This window comes from Octopus bimaculoides, chromosome 4, assembly GCF_046866305.1.
Source record: "Octopus bimaculoides isolate indiv1 chromosome 4, ASM4686630v1, whole genome shotgun sequence".
Lineage (NCBI taxonomy): Eukaryota > Metazoa > Mollusca > Cephalopoda > Octopoda > Octopodidae > Octopus > Octopus bimaculoides.
The window spans coordinates 113936333-113951148 of record NC_142931.1 but is presented as its reverse complement, the minus strand read 5'-3'; positions in this window follow the sequence as shown (position 1 = coordinate 113951148).

Genomic DNA, 14816 nt, shown 5'->3' with positions numbered 1-14816 from the left:
GGGCCGACGAGTGCGAGGGGGCCCGGCCGCGACTTACGAAACCGGCTGGATGGCGCCGGAAAGGCGAGGAGGCGACGAGGGCGATGTTGGCCGACGCCAGGAAGGAAGACGAGAGAGATATTGAGGTTCGTGGAGACGCAAAGCGTGCAGCACCGTCGGCCTTGCGCACTGTATTCGGGCGGACGCAGGCTGGGTGAAAACTGCGCGGTCGGCAGCTACTACTACAGCAGAGAGAGAATGAGAAGGAAGCATAACGACAGCGGGAACGATTTGCGGGCTTCGTCCGCCGCTGCTGACGCCGCTTCTACTTGCTCGTTGCTCGTTGCTCGGCTGCGGCTGCACTGTTAGAGGGCCGACGAGTGCGAGGGGGCCCGGCCGCGGCTTACGAAACCGGCTGGATGACGCCGGAAAGGCGAGGAGGCGGCGGCGGCGATGTTGGCCGACGCCAGGAAGGAAGATGAGAGAGATATTGAGATTCGTGGAGCCGCAAAGCGTGCAGCACCGTCGGCCTAGCGCACTGTATTCGGGCGGACGCAGGCTGGGTGAAAACTGCGCGGTCGGCAGCTACTACTACAGCAGAGAGAGAATGAGAAGGAAGCATAACGACAGCGGGAACGATTTGCGGGCTTCGTCACCCGCTGCTGACGCCGCTTCTACTTGCTCGTTGCTCGTTGCCCGGCTGCGGCTGCACTGTTAGAGGGCCGACGAGTGCGAGGGGGCCAAGCCGCGGCTTACGAAACCGGCTGGATGGCGCCGGAAAGCCGAGGAGGCGGCGGCGATGTAGGCCGACGCTAGGAAGGAAGACGAGAGAGATATTGAGGTTCGTGGAGCCGCAAAGCGTGCAGCACCGTCGGCCTAGCGCACTGTATTCGGGCGGTCGCAGGCTGGGTGAAAACTGCGCGATCGGCAGCTACTACTACAGCAGAGAGAGAATGAGAAGGAAGCATAACGACAGCGGGAACGATTTGCGGGCTTCGTCCACCGCTGCTGACGCCGCTTCTACTTGCTCGTTGCTCGTTGCTCGGCTGCGGCTGCACTGTTAGAGGGCCGACGAGTGCGAGAGGGCCCGGCCGCGGCTTACGAAACCGGCTGGATGACGCCGGAAAGGCGAGGAGGCGGCGGCGGCGATGTTGGCCGACGCCAGGAAGGAAGATGAGAGAGATATTGAGATTCGTGGAGCCGCAAAGCGTGCAGCACCGTCGGCCTAGCGCACTGTATTCGGGCGGACGCAGGCTGGGTGAAAACTGCGCGGTCGGCAGCTACTACTACAGCAGAGAGAGAATGAGAAGGAAGCATAACGACAGCGGGAACGATTTGCGGGCTTCGTCCACCGCTGCTGACGCCGCTTCTACTTGCTCGTTGCTCGTTGCTCGGCTGCGGGTGCACTGTTAGAGGGCCGACGAGTGCGAGGGGGCCCGGCCGCGACTTACGAAACCGGCTGGATGGCGCCGGAAAGGCGAGGAGGCGGCGAGGGCGATGTTGGCCGACGCCAGGAAGGAAGTCGAGAGAGATATTGAGGTTCGTGGAGCCGCAAAGCGTGCAGCACCGTCAGCCTAGCGCACTGTATTCGGGCGGACGCAGGCTGGGTGAAAACTGCGCGGTCGGCAGCTACTACTACAGCAGAGAGAGAATGGGAAGGAAGCATAACGACAGCGGGAACGATTTGCGGGCTTCGTCCACCGCTGATGACGCCGCTTCTACTTGCTCGTTGCTCGTTGCTCGGCTGCGGCTGCACTGTTAGAGGGCCGACGAGTGCGAGGGGGCCCGGCCGCGGCTTACGAAACCGGCTGGATGGCGCCGGAAAGCCGAGGAGGCGGCGGCGATGTAGGCCGACGCCAGGAAGGAAGACGAGAGAGATATTGAGGTTCGTGGAGCCGCAAAGCGTGCAGCACCGTCGGCCTAGCGTACTGTATTCGGGCGGACGCAGGCTGGGTGAAAACAGCGCGGTCGGCAGCTACTACTACAGCAGAGAGAGAATGAGAAGGAAGCATGACGTCAGCGGGAACGATTTGCGGGCTTCGTCCACCGCTGCTGACGCCGCTTCTACTTGCTCGTTGCTCGTTCCTCGGCTGCGGCTGCACTGTTAGAGGGCCGACGAGTCCGAGGGGGCCCGGCCGCGGCTTACGAAACCGGCTGGATGGCGCCGGAAAGCCGAGGAGGCGGCGGCGATGTAGGCCGACGGCAGGAAGGAAGACGAGAGAGATATTGATGTTCGTGGAGCCGCAAAGCGTGCAGCACCGTCGGCCTAGCGCACTGTATTCGGGCGGACGCAGGCTGGGTGAAAACTGCGCGGTCGGCAGCTACTACTACAGCTGAGAGAGAATGAGAAGGAAGCATAACGACAGCGGGAACGATTTGCGGGCTTCGTCCACCGCTGCTGACGCCGCTTCTACTTGCTCGTTGCACGTTGCCCGGCTGCGGCTGTACTGTTAGAGGGCCGACGAGTGCGAGGGGGCCCGGCCGCGACTTACGAAACCGGCTGGATGGCGCCGGAAAGGCGAGGAGGCGACGAGGGCGATGTTGGCCGACGCCAGGAAGGAAGACGAGAGAGATATTGAGGTTCGTGGAGACGCAAAGCGTGCAGCACCGTCGGCCTTGCGCACTGTATTCGGGCGGACGCAGGCTGGGTGAAAACTGCGCGGTCGGCAGCTACTACTACAGCAGAGAGAGAATGAGAAGGAAGCATAACGACAGCGGGAACGATTTGCGGGCTTCGTCCGCCGCTGCTGACGCCGCTTCTACTTGCTCGTTGCTCGTTGCTCGGCTGCGGCTGCACTGTTAGAGGGCCGACGAGTGCGAGGGGGCCCGGCCGCGGCTTACGAAACCGGCTGGATGACGCCGGAAAGGCGAGGAGGCGGCGGCGGCGATGTTGGCCGACGCCAGGAAGGAAGATGAGAGAGATATTGAGATTCGTGGAGCCGCAAAGCGTGCAGCACCGTCGGCCTAGCGCACTGTATTCGGGCGGACGCAGGCTGGGTGAAAACTGCGCGGTCGGCAGCTACTACTACAGCAGAGAGAGAATGAGAAGGAAGCATAACGACAGCGGGAACGATTTGCGGGCTTCGTCCACCGCTGCTGACGCCGCTTCTACTTGCTCGTTGCTCGTTGCTCGGCTGCGGGTGCACTGTTAGAGGGCCGACGAGTGCGAGGGGGCCCGGCCGCGACTTACGAAACCGGCTGGATGGCGCCGGAAAGGCGAGGAGGCGGCGAGGGCGATGTTGGCCGACGCCAGGAAGGAAGTCGAGAGAGATATTGAGGTTCGTGGAGCCGCAAAGCGTGCAGCACCGTCAGCCTAGCGCACTGTATTCGGGCGGACGCAGGCTGGGTGAAAACTGCGCGGTCGGCAGCTACTACTACAGCAGAGAGAGAATGGGAAGGAAGCATAACGACAGCGGGAACGATTTGCGGGCTTCGTCCACCGCTGATGACGCCGCTTCTACTTGCTCGTTGCTCGTTGCTCGGCTGCGGCTGCACTGTTAGAGGGCCGACGAGTGCGAGGGGGCCCGGCCGCGGCTTACGAAACCGGCTGGATGGCGCCGGAAAGCCGAGGAGGCGGCGGCGATGTAGGCCGACGCCAGGAAGGAAGACGAGAGAGATATTGAGGTTCGTGGAGCCGCAAAGCGTGCAGCACCGTCGGCCTAGCGTACTGTATTCGGGCGGACGCAGGCTGGGTGAAAACAGCGCGGTCGGCAGCTACTACTACAGCAGAGAGAGAATGAGAAGGAAGCATGACGTCAGCGGGAACGATTTGCGGGCTTCGTCCACCGCTGCTGACGCCGCTTCTACTTTCTCGTTGCTCGTTCCTCGGCTGCGGCTGCACTGTTAGAGGGCCGACGAGTCCGAGGGGGCCCGGCCGCGGCTTACGAAACCGGCTGGATGGCGCCGGAAAGCCGAGGAGGCGGCGGCGATGTAGGCCGACGGCAGGAAGGAAGACGAGAGAGATATTGATGTTCGTGGAGCCGCAAAGCGTGCAGCACCGTCGGCCTAGCGCACTGTATTCGGGCGGACGCAGGCTGGGTGAAAACTGCGCGGTCGGCAGCTACTACTACAGCTGAGAGAGAATGAGAAGGAAGCATAACGACAGCGGGAACGATTTGCGGGCTTCGTCCACCGCTGCTGACGCCGCTTCTACTTGCTCGTTGCACGTTGCCCGGCTGCGGCTGTACTGTTAGAGGGCCGACGAGTGCGAGGGGGCCCGGCCGCGACTTACGAAACCGGCTGGATGGCGCCGGAAAGGCGAGGAGGCGACGAGGGCGATGTTGGCCGACGCCAGGAAGGAAGACGAGAGAGATATTGAGGTTCGTGGAGACGCAAAGCGTGCAGCACCGTCGGCCTTGCGCACTGTATTCGGGCGGACGCAGGCTGGGTGAAAACTGCGCGGTCGGCAGCTACTACTACAGCAGAGAGAGAATGAGAAGGAAGCATAACGACAGCGGGAACGATTTGCGGGCTTCGTCCGCCGCTGCTGACGCCGCTTCTACTTGCTCGTTGCTCGTTGCTCGGCTGCGGCTGCACTGTTAGAGGGCCGACGAGTGCGAGGGGGCCCGGCCGCGGCTTACGAAACCGGCTGGATGACGCCGGAAAGGCGAGGAGGCGGCGGCGGCGATGTTGGCCGACGCCAGGAAGGAAGATGAGAGAGATATTGAGATTCGTGGAGCCGCAAAGCGTGCAGCACCGTCGGCCTAGCGCACTGTATTCGGGCGGACGCAGGCTGGGTGAAAACTGCGCGGTCGGCAGCTACTACTACAGCAGAGAGAGAATGAGAAGGAAGCATAACGACAGCGGGAACGATTTGCGGGCTTCGTCACCCGCTGCTGACGCCGCTTCTACTTGCTCGTTGCTCGTTGCCCGGCTGCGGCTGCACTGTTAGAGGGCCGACGAGTGCGAGGGGGCCAAGCCGCGGCTTACGAAACCGGCTGGATGGCGCCGGAAAGCCGAGGAGGCGGCGGCGATGTAGGCCGACGCTAGGAAGGAAGACGAGAGAGATATTGAGGTTCGTGGAGCCGCAAAGCGTGCAGCACCGTCGGCCTAGCGCACTGTATTCGGGCGGTCGCAGGCTGGGTGAAAACTGCGCGATCGGCAGCTACTACTACAGCAGAGAGAGAATGAGAAGGAAGCATAACGACAGCGGGAACGATTTGCGGGCTTCGTCCACCGCTGCTGACGCCGCTTCTACTTGCTCGTTGCTCGTTGCTCGGCTGCGGCTGCACTGTTAGAGGGCCGACGAGTGCGAGAGGGCCCGGCCGCGGCTTACGAAACCGGCTGGATGACGCCGGAAAGGCGAGGAGGCGGCGGCGGCGATGTTGGCCGACGCCAGGAAGGAAGATGAGAGAGATATTGAGATTCGTGGAGCCGCAAAGCGTGCAGCACCGTCGGCCTAGCGCACTGTATTCGGGCGGACGCAGGCTGGGTGAAAACTGCGCGGTCGGCAGCTACTACTACAGCAGAGAGAGAATGAGAAGGAAGCATAACGACAGCGGGAACGATTTGCGGGCTTCGTCCACCGCTGCTGACGCCGCTTCTACTTGCTCGTTGCTCGTTGCTCGGCTGCGGGTGCACTGTTAGAGGGCCGACGAGTGCGAGGGGGCCCGGCCGCGACTTACGAAACCGGCTGGATGGCGCCGGAAAGGCGAGGAGGCGGCGAGGGCGATGTTGGCCGACGCCAGGAAGGAAGTCGAGAGAGATATTGAGGTTCGTGGAGCCGCAAAGCGTGCAGCACCGTCAGCCTAGCGCACTGTATTCGGGCGGACGCAGGCTGGGTGAAAACTGCGCGGTCGGCAGCTACTACTACAGCAGAGAGAGAATGGGAAGGAAGCATAACGACAGCGGGAACGATTTGCGGGCTTCGTCCACCGCTGATGACGCCGCTTCTACTTGCTCGTTGCTCGTTGCTCGGCTGCGGCTGCACTGTTAGAGGGCCGACGAGTGCGAGGGGGCCCGGCCGCGGCTTACGAAACCGGCTGGATGGCGCCGGAAAGCCGAGGAGGCGGCGGCGATGTAGGCCGACGCCAGGAAGGAAGACGAGAGAGATATTGAGGTTCGTGGAGCCGCAAAGCGTGCAGCACCGTCGGCCTAGCGTACTGTATTCGGGCGGACGCAGGCTGGGTGAAAACAGCGCGGTCGGCAGCTACTACTACAGCAGAGAGAGAATGAGAAGGAAGCATGACGTCAGCGGGAACGATTTGCGGGCTTCGTCCACCGCTGCTGACGCCGCTTCTACTTGCTCGTTGCTCGTTCCTCGGCTGCGGCTGCACTGTTAGAGGGCCGACGAGTCCGAGGGGGCCCGGCCGCGGCTTACGAAACCGGCTGGATGGCGCCGGAAAGCCGAGGAGGCGGCGGCGATGTAGGCCGACGGCAGGAAGGAAGACGAGAGAGATATTGATGTTCGTGGAGCCGCAAAGCGTGCAGCACCGTCGGCCTAGCGCACTGTATTCGGGCGGACGCAGGCTGGGTGAAAACTGCGCGGTCGGCAGCTACTACTACAGCTGAGAGAGAATGAGAAGGAAGCATAACGACAGCGGGAACGATTTGCGGGCTTCGTCCACCGCTGCTGACGCCGCTTCTACTTGCTCGTTGCACGTTGCCCGGCTGCGGCTGTACTGTTAGAGGGCCGACGAGTGCGAGGGGGCCCGGCCGCGACTTACGAAACCGGCTGGATGGCGCCGGAAAGGCGAGGAGGCGACGAGGGCGATGTTGGCCGACGCCAGGAAGGAAGACGAGAGAGATATTGAGGTTCGTGGAGACGCAAAGCGTGCAGCACCGTCGGCCTTGCGCACTGTATTCGGGCGGACGCAGGCTGGGTGAAAACTGCGCGGTCGGCAGCTACTACTACAGCAGAGAGAGAATGAGAAGGAAGCATAACGACAGCGGGAACGATTTGCGGGCTTCGTCCGCCGCTGCTGACGCCGCTTCTACTTGCTCGTTGCTCGTTGCTCGGCTGCGGCTGCACTGTTAGAGGGCCGACGAGTGCGAGGGGGCCCGGCCGCGGCTTACGAAACCGGCTGGATGACGCCGGAAAGGCGAGGAGGCGGCGGCGGCGATGTTGGCCGACGCCAGGAAGGAAGATGAGAGAGATATTGAGATTCGTGGAGCCGCAAAGCGTGCAGCACCGTCGGCCTAGCGCACTGTATTCGGGCGGACGCAGGCTGGGTGAAAACTGCGCGGTCGGCAGCTACTACTACAGCAGAGAGAGAATGAGAAGGAAGCATAACGACAGCGGGAACGATTTGCGGGCTTCGTCACCCGCTGCTGACGCCGCTTCTACTTGCTCGTTGCTCGTTGCCCGGCTGCGGCTGCACTGTTAGAGGGCCGACGAGTGCGAGGGGGCCAAGCCGCGGCTTACGAAACCGGCTGGATGGCGCCGGAAAGCCGAGGAGGCGGCGGCGATGTAGGCCGACGCCAGGAAGGAAGACGAGAGAGATATTGAGGTTCGTGGAGCCGCAAAGCGTGCAGCACCGTCGGCCTAGCGTACTGTATTCGGGCGGACGCAGGCTGGGTGAAAACAGCGCGGTCGGCAGCTACTACTACAGCAGAGAGAGAATGAGAAGGAAGCATGACGTCAGCGGGAACGATTTGCGGGCTTCGTCCACCGCTGCTGACGCCGCTTCTACTTTCTCGTTGCTCGTTCCTCGGCTGCGGCTGCACTGTTAGAGGGCCGACGAGTCCGAGGGGGCCCGGCCGCGGCTTACGAAACCGGCTGGATGGCGCCGGAAAGCCGAGGAGGCGGCGGCGATGTAGGCCGACGGCAGGAAGGAAGACGAGAGAGATATTGATGTTCGTGGAGCCGCAAAGCGTGCAGCACCGTCGGCCTAGCGCACTGTATTCGGGCGGACGCAGGCTGGGTGAAAACTGCGCGGTCGGCAGCTACTACTACAGCTGAGAGAGAATGAGAAGGAAGCATAACGACAGCGGGAACGATTTGCGGGCTTCGTCCACCGCTGCTGACGCCGCTTCTACTTGCTCGTTGCACGTTGCCCGGCTGCGGCTGTACTGTTAGAGGGCCGACGAGTGCGAGGGGGCCCGGCCGCGACTTACGAAACCGGCTGGATGGCGCCGGAAAGGCGAGGAGGCGACGAGGGCGATGTTGGCCGACGCCAGGAAGGAAGACGAGAGAGATATTGAGGTTCGTGGAGACGCAAAGCGTGCAGCACCGTCGGCCTTGCGCACTGTATTCGGGCGGACGCAGGCTGGGTGAAAACTGCGCGGTCGGCAGCTACTACTACAGCAGAGAGAGAATGAGAAGGAAGCATAACGACAGCGGGAACGATTTGCGGGCTTCGTCCGCCGCTGCTGACGCCGCTTCTACTTGCTCGTTGCTCGTTGCTCGGCTGCGGCTGCACTGTTAGAGGGCCGACGAGTGCGAGGGGGCCCGGCCGCGGCTTACGAAACCGGCTGGATGACGCCGGAAAGGCGAGGAGGCGGCGGCGGCGATGTTGGCCGACGCCAGGAAGGAAGATGAGAGAGATATTGAGATTCGTGGAGCCGCAAAGCGTGCAGCACCGTCGGCCTAGCGCACTGTATTCGGGCGGACGCAGGCTGGGTGAAAACTGCGCGGTCGGCAGCTACTACTACAGCAGAGAGAGAATGAGAAGGAAGCATAACGACAGCGGGAACGATTTGCGGGCTTCGTCACCCGCTGCTGACGCCGCTTCTACTTGCTCGTTGCTCGTTGCCCGGCTGCGGCTGCACTGTTAGAGGGCCGACGAGTGCGAGGGGGCCAAGCCGCGGCTTACGAAACCGGCTGGATGGCGCCGGAAAGCCGAGGAGGCGGCGGCGATGTAGGCCGACGCTAGGAAGGAAGACGAGAGAGATATTGAGGTTCGTGGAGCCGCAAAGCGTGCAGCACCGTCGGCCTAGCGCACTGTATTCGGGCGGTCGCAGGCTGGGTGAAAACTGCGCGATCGGCAGCTACTACTACAGCAGAGAGAGAATGAGAAGGAAGCATAACGACAGCGGGAACGATTTGCGGGCTTCGTCCACCGCTGCTGACGCCGCTTCTACTTGCTCGTTGCTCGTTGCTCGGCTGCGGCTGCACTGTTAGAGGGCCGACGAGTGCGAGAGGGCCCGGCCGCGGCTTACGAAACCGGCTGGATGACGCCGGAAAGGCGAGGAGGCGGCGGCGGCGATGTTGGCCGACGCCAGGAAGGAAGATGAGAGAGATATTGAGATTCGTGGAGCCGCAAAGCGTGCAGCACCGTCGGCCTAGCGCACTGTATTCGGGCGGACGCAGGCTGGGTGAAAACTGCGCGGTCGGCAGCTACTACTACAGCAGAGAGAGAATGAGAAGGAAGCATAACGACAGCGGGAACGATTTGCGGGCTTCGTCCACCGCTGCTGACGCCGCTTCTACTTGCTCGTTGATCGTTGCTCGGCTGCGGCTGCACTGTTAGAGGGCCGACGAGTGCGAGGGGGCCCGGACGCGGCTTACGAAACCGGCTGGATGACGCCGGAAAGGCGAGGAGGCGGCGGCGATGTAGGCCGACGCCAGGAAGGAAGACGAGAGAGATATTGAGATTCGTGGAGCCGCAAAGCGTGCAGCACCGTCGGCCTAGCGCACTGTATTCGGGCGGTCGCAGGCTGGGTGAAAACTGCGCGATCGGCAGCTACTACTACAGCAGAGAGAGAATGAGAAGGAAGCATAACGACAGCGGGAACGATTTGCGGGCTTCGTCCACCGCTGCTGACGCCGCTTCTACTTGCTCGTTGCTCGTTGCTCGGCTGCGGGTGCACTGTTAGAGGGCCGACGAGTGCGAGGGGGCCCGGCCGCGACTTACGAAACCGGCTGGATGGCGCCGGAAAGGCGAGGAGGCGGCGAGGGCGATGTTGGCCGACGCCAGGAAGGAAGTCGAGAGAGATATTGAGGTTCGTGGAGCCGCAAAGCGTGCAGCACCGTCGGCCTAGCGCACTGTATTCGGGCGGACGCAGGCTGGGTGAAAACAGCGCGGTCGGCAGCTACTACTACAGCAGAGAGAGAATGAGAAGGAAGCATAACGTCAGCGGGAACGATTTGCGGGCTTCGTCCACCGCTGCTGACGCCGCTTCTACTTGCTCGTTGCTCGTTGCCCGGCTGCGGTTGCACTGTTAGAGGGCCGACGAGTGCGAGGGGGCCAAGCCGCGGCTTACGAAACCGGCTGGATGGCGCCGGAAAGCCGAGGAGGCGGCGGCGATGTAGGCCGACGCCAGGAAGGAAGACGAGAGAGATATTGAGGTTCGTGGAGCCGCAAAGCGTGCAGCAACGTCGGCCTAGCGCACTGTATTCGGGCGGACGCAGGCTGGGTGAAAACTGCGCGGTCGGCAGCTACTACTACAGCAGAGAGAGAATGAGAAGGAAGCATAACGACAGCGGGAACGATTTGCGTGCTTCGTCCACCGCTGCTTACGCCGCTTCTAGTTGCTCGTTGCTCGTTGCTCGGCTGCGGCTGCACTGTTAGAGGGCCGACGAGTGCGAGAGGGCCCGGCCGCGGCTTACGAAACCGGCTGGATGACGCCGGAAAGGCGAGGAGGCGGCGGCGGCGATGTTGGCCGACGCCAGGAAGGAAGACGAGAGAGATATTGAGATTCGTGGAGCCGCAAAGCGTGCAGCACCGTCGGCCTAGCGCACTGTATTCGGGCGGTCGCAGGCTGGGTGAAAACTGCGCGATCAGCAGCTACTACTACAGCAGAGAGAGAATGAGAAGGAAGCATAACGACAGCGGGAACGATTTGCGGGCTTCGTCCACCGCTGCTGACGCCGCTTCTACTTGCTCGTTGCTCGTTGCTCGGCTGCGGGTGCACTGTTAGAGGGCCGACGAGTGCGAGGGGGCCCGGCCGAGGCTTACGAAACCGGCTGGATGGCGCCGGAAAGCCGAGGAGGCGGCGGCGATGTAGGCCGACGCCAGGAAGGAAGACGAGAGAGATATTGAGGTTCGTGGAGCCGCAAAGCGTGCAGCACCGTCGGCCTAACGCACTGTATTCGGGCGGACGCAGGCTGGGTGAAAACAGCGCGGTCGGCAGCTACTACTACAGCAGAGAGAGAATGAGAAGGAAGCATAACGACAGCGGGAACGATTTGCGGGCTTCGTCCACCGCTGCTGACGCCGCTTCTAGTTGCTCGTTGCTCGTTGCTCGGCTGCGGCTGCACTGTTAGAGGGCCGACGAGAGCGAGAGGGCCCGGCCGCGGCTTACGAAACCGGCTGGATGGCGCCGGAAAGCCGAGGAGGCGGCGGCGATGTAGGCCGACGCCAGGAAGGAAGACGAGAGAGATATTGATGTTCGTGGAGCCGCAAAGCGTGCAGCACCGTCGGCCTAGCGCACTGTATTCGGGCGGACGCACGCTGCGTGAAAACTGCGCGGTCGGCAGCTACTACTACAGCAGAGAGAGAATGAGAAGGAAGCATAACGACAGCGAGAACGATTTGCGGGCTTCGTCCACCGCTGCTGACGCCGCTTCTACTTGCTCGTTGCTCGTTGCTCGGCTGCGGGTGCACTGTTAGAGGGCCGACGAGTGCGAGGGGGCCCGACCGCGGCTTACGAAACCGGCTGGATGGCGCCGGAAAGGCGAGGAGGCGGCGGCGGCGATGTTGGCCGACGCCAGGAAGGAAGACGAGAGAGATATTGAGGTTCGTGGAGCCGCAAAGCGTGCAGCACCGTCGGCCTAGCGCACTGTATTCGGGCGGACGCAGGCTGGGTGAAAACTTCGCGGTCGGCAGCTACTACTACAGCAGAGAGAGAATGAGAAGGAAGCATAACGACAGCGGGAACGATTTGCGGGCTTCGTCCACCGCTGATGACGCCGCTTCTACTTTCTCGTTGCTCGTTGCTCGGCTGCGAGTGCACTGTTAGAGGGCCGACGAGTGCGAGGGGGCCCGGCCGCGGCTTACGAAACCGGCTGGACGGCGCCGGAAAGGCGAGGAGGCGGCGGCGGCAATGTTGGCCGACGCCAGGAAGGAAGACGAGAGAGATATTGAGGTTCGTGGAGCCGCAAAGCGTGCAGCACCCTCGGCCTAGCGCACTGTATTCGGGCGGACGCAGGCTGGGTGAAAACTGCGCGGTCGGCAGCTACTACTACAGCAGAGAGAGAATGAGAAGGAAGCATAACGACAGCGGGAACGATTTGCGGGCTTCGTCCACCGCTGCTGACGCCGCTTCTACTTGCTCGTTGCTCGTTGCTCGGCTGCGGGTGCACTGTTAGAGGGCCGACGAGTGCGAGTGGGCCCGGCCGCGGCTTACGCAACCGGCTGGATGGCGCCGGAAAGGCGAGGAGGCGGCGGCGATGTAGGCCGACGCCAGGAAGGAAGACGAGAGAGATATTGAGGTTCGTGGAGCCGCAAAGGGTGCAGCACTGTCGGCCTAGCGCACTGTATTCGGGCGGACGCAGGCTGGGTGAAAACTGCGCGGTCGGCAGCTACTACTACAGCAGAGAGAGAATGAGAAGGAAGCATAACGACAGCGGGAACGATTTGCGGGCTTCGTCCACCGCTGATGACGCCGCTTCTACTTTCTCGTTGCTCGTTGCTCGGCTGCGGCTGCACTGTTAGAGGGCCGACGATTGCGAGGGGGCCCGGCCGCGGCTTACGAAACCAGCTGGATGGCGCCGGAAAGGCGAGGAGGCGGCGGCGATGTAGGCCGACGCCAGGCAGAAAGACGAGAGAGATATTGAGGTTCGTGGAGCCGCAAAGCGTGCAGCACCGTCGGCCTAGCGCACTGTATGCGGGCGGACGCAGGCTGGGTGAAAACTGCGCGGTCGGCAGCTACTACTACAGCAGAGAGAGAATGAGAAGGAAGCATATCGACAGCGGGAACGATTTGCGGGCTTCGTCCACCGCTGCTGACGCCGCTTCTACTTGCTCGTTGCTCGTTGCTCCGCTGCGGCTGCACTGTTAGAGGGCCGACGAGTGCGAGGGGGCCCGGCCGCGGCTTACGAAACCGGCTGGATGGCGCCGGAAAGGCGAGGAGGCGGCGGCGGCGATGTTGGCCGACGCCAGGAAGGAGGACGAGATAGATATTGAGGTTCGTGGTGCCGCAAAGCGTGCAGCACCGTCGGCCTAGCGCACTGTATTCGGGCGGACGCAGGCTGGGTGAAAACTGCGCGGTCGGCAGCTACTACTACAGCAGAGAGAGAATGAGAAGGAAGCATAACGACAGCGGGAACGATTTGCGGACTTCGTCCACCGCTGCTGACGCCGCTTCTACTTGCTCGTTGCTCGTTGCTCGGCTGCGGCTGCAATGTTAGAGGGCCGACGAGTGCGAGGGGGCCCGGCCGCGGTTTACGAAACCGGCTGGATGGCGCCGGAAAGGCGAGGAGACGGCGACGGCGATGTTGGCCGACGCCAGGAAGGAAGACGAGAGAGATATTGAGGTTCGTGGAGCCGCAAAGCGTGCAGCACCGTCGGCCTAGCGCACTGTATTTGGGCGGACGCAGGCTGGGTGAAAACTCCGCGGTCGGCAGAGAGAGAATGAGAAGGAAGCATAACGACAGCGGGAACAATTTGCACTCGTCGGCCCTCTAACAGTGGATCGCGCCGGAAAGGCGAGGAGCAGGAGGCGGAGGAGCGGAGCGGAGCAGGGCTGCTGCTGCTGCGGTAATGATCCTTCCGCAGGTTCACCTACGGAAACCGGCTGGATGGCGCCGGAAAGGCGAGGAGGCGGCGGCGGCGATGTTGGCCGACGCCAGGAAGGAAGATGAGAGAGATATTGAGGTTCGTGGAGCCGCAAAGCGTGCAGCACCGTAGGCCTAGCGCACTGTATTCGGGCGGACGCACGCTGCGTGAAAACTGCGCGGTCGGCAGCTACTACTACAGCAGAGAGAGAATGAGAAGGAAGCATAACGACAGCGAGAACGATTTGCGGGCTTCGTCCACCGCTGCTGACGCCGCTTCTACTTGCTCGTTACTCGTTGCTCGGCTGCGGGTGCACTGTTAGAGGGCCGACGAGTGCGAGGGGGCCCGGCCGCGGCTTACGAAACCGGCTGGATGGCGCCGGAAAGGCGAGGAGGCGGCGGCGATGTAGGCCGACGCCAGGAAGGAGGACGAGAGAGATATTGAGGTTCGTGGAGCCGCAAAGCGTGCAGCACCGTAGGCCTAGCGCACTGTATGCGGGCGGACGCAGGCTGGGTGAAAACTGCGCGGTCGGCAGCTACTACTACAGCAGAGAGAGAATGAGAAGGAAGCATAACGACAGCGGGAACGATTTGCGGACTTCGTCCACCGCTGCTGACGCCGCTTCTACTTGCTCATTGCTCGTTGCTCGGCTGCGGCTGCAATGTTAGAGGGCCGACGAGTGCGAGGGGGCCCGGCCGCGGCTTACGAAACCGGCTGGATGGCGCCGGAAAGGCGAGGAGGCGGCCGCGATGTAGGACGACGCCAGGAAGGAAGACGAGAGAGATATTGAGGTTCGTGGAGCCGCAAAGCGTGCAGCACCGTCGGCCTAGCGCACTGTATTCGGGCGGACGCAGGCTGGGTGAAAACTGCGCGGTCGGCAGCTACTACTACAGCAGAGAGAGAATGAGAAGGAAGCATAACGACAGCGGGAACGATTTGCGGGCTTCGTTCACCGCTGATGACGCAGCTTCTACTTGCTCGTTGCTCGTTGCTCGGCTGCGGGTGCACTGTTAGAGGGCCGACGAGTGCGAGGGGGCCCGGCCGCGGCTTACGAAACCGGCTGGATGGCGCCGGAAAGGCGAGGAGGCGGCGACGGCGATGTTGGCCGACGCCAGGAAGGAAGACGAGAGAGATATTGAGGTTCGTGGAGCCGCAAAGCGTGCAGCACCGTCGGCCTAGCGCACTGTATTTGGGCGGACGCAGGCTGGGTGAAAACTGCGCGGTCGGCAGAGAGAGAAT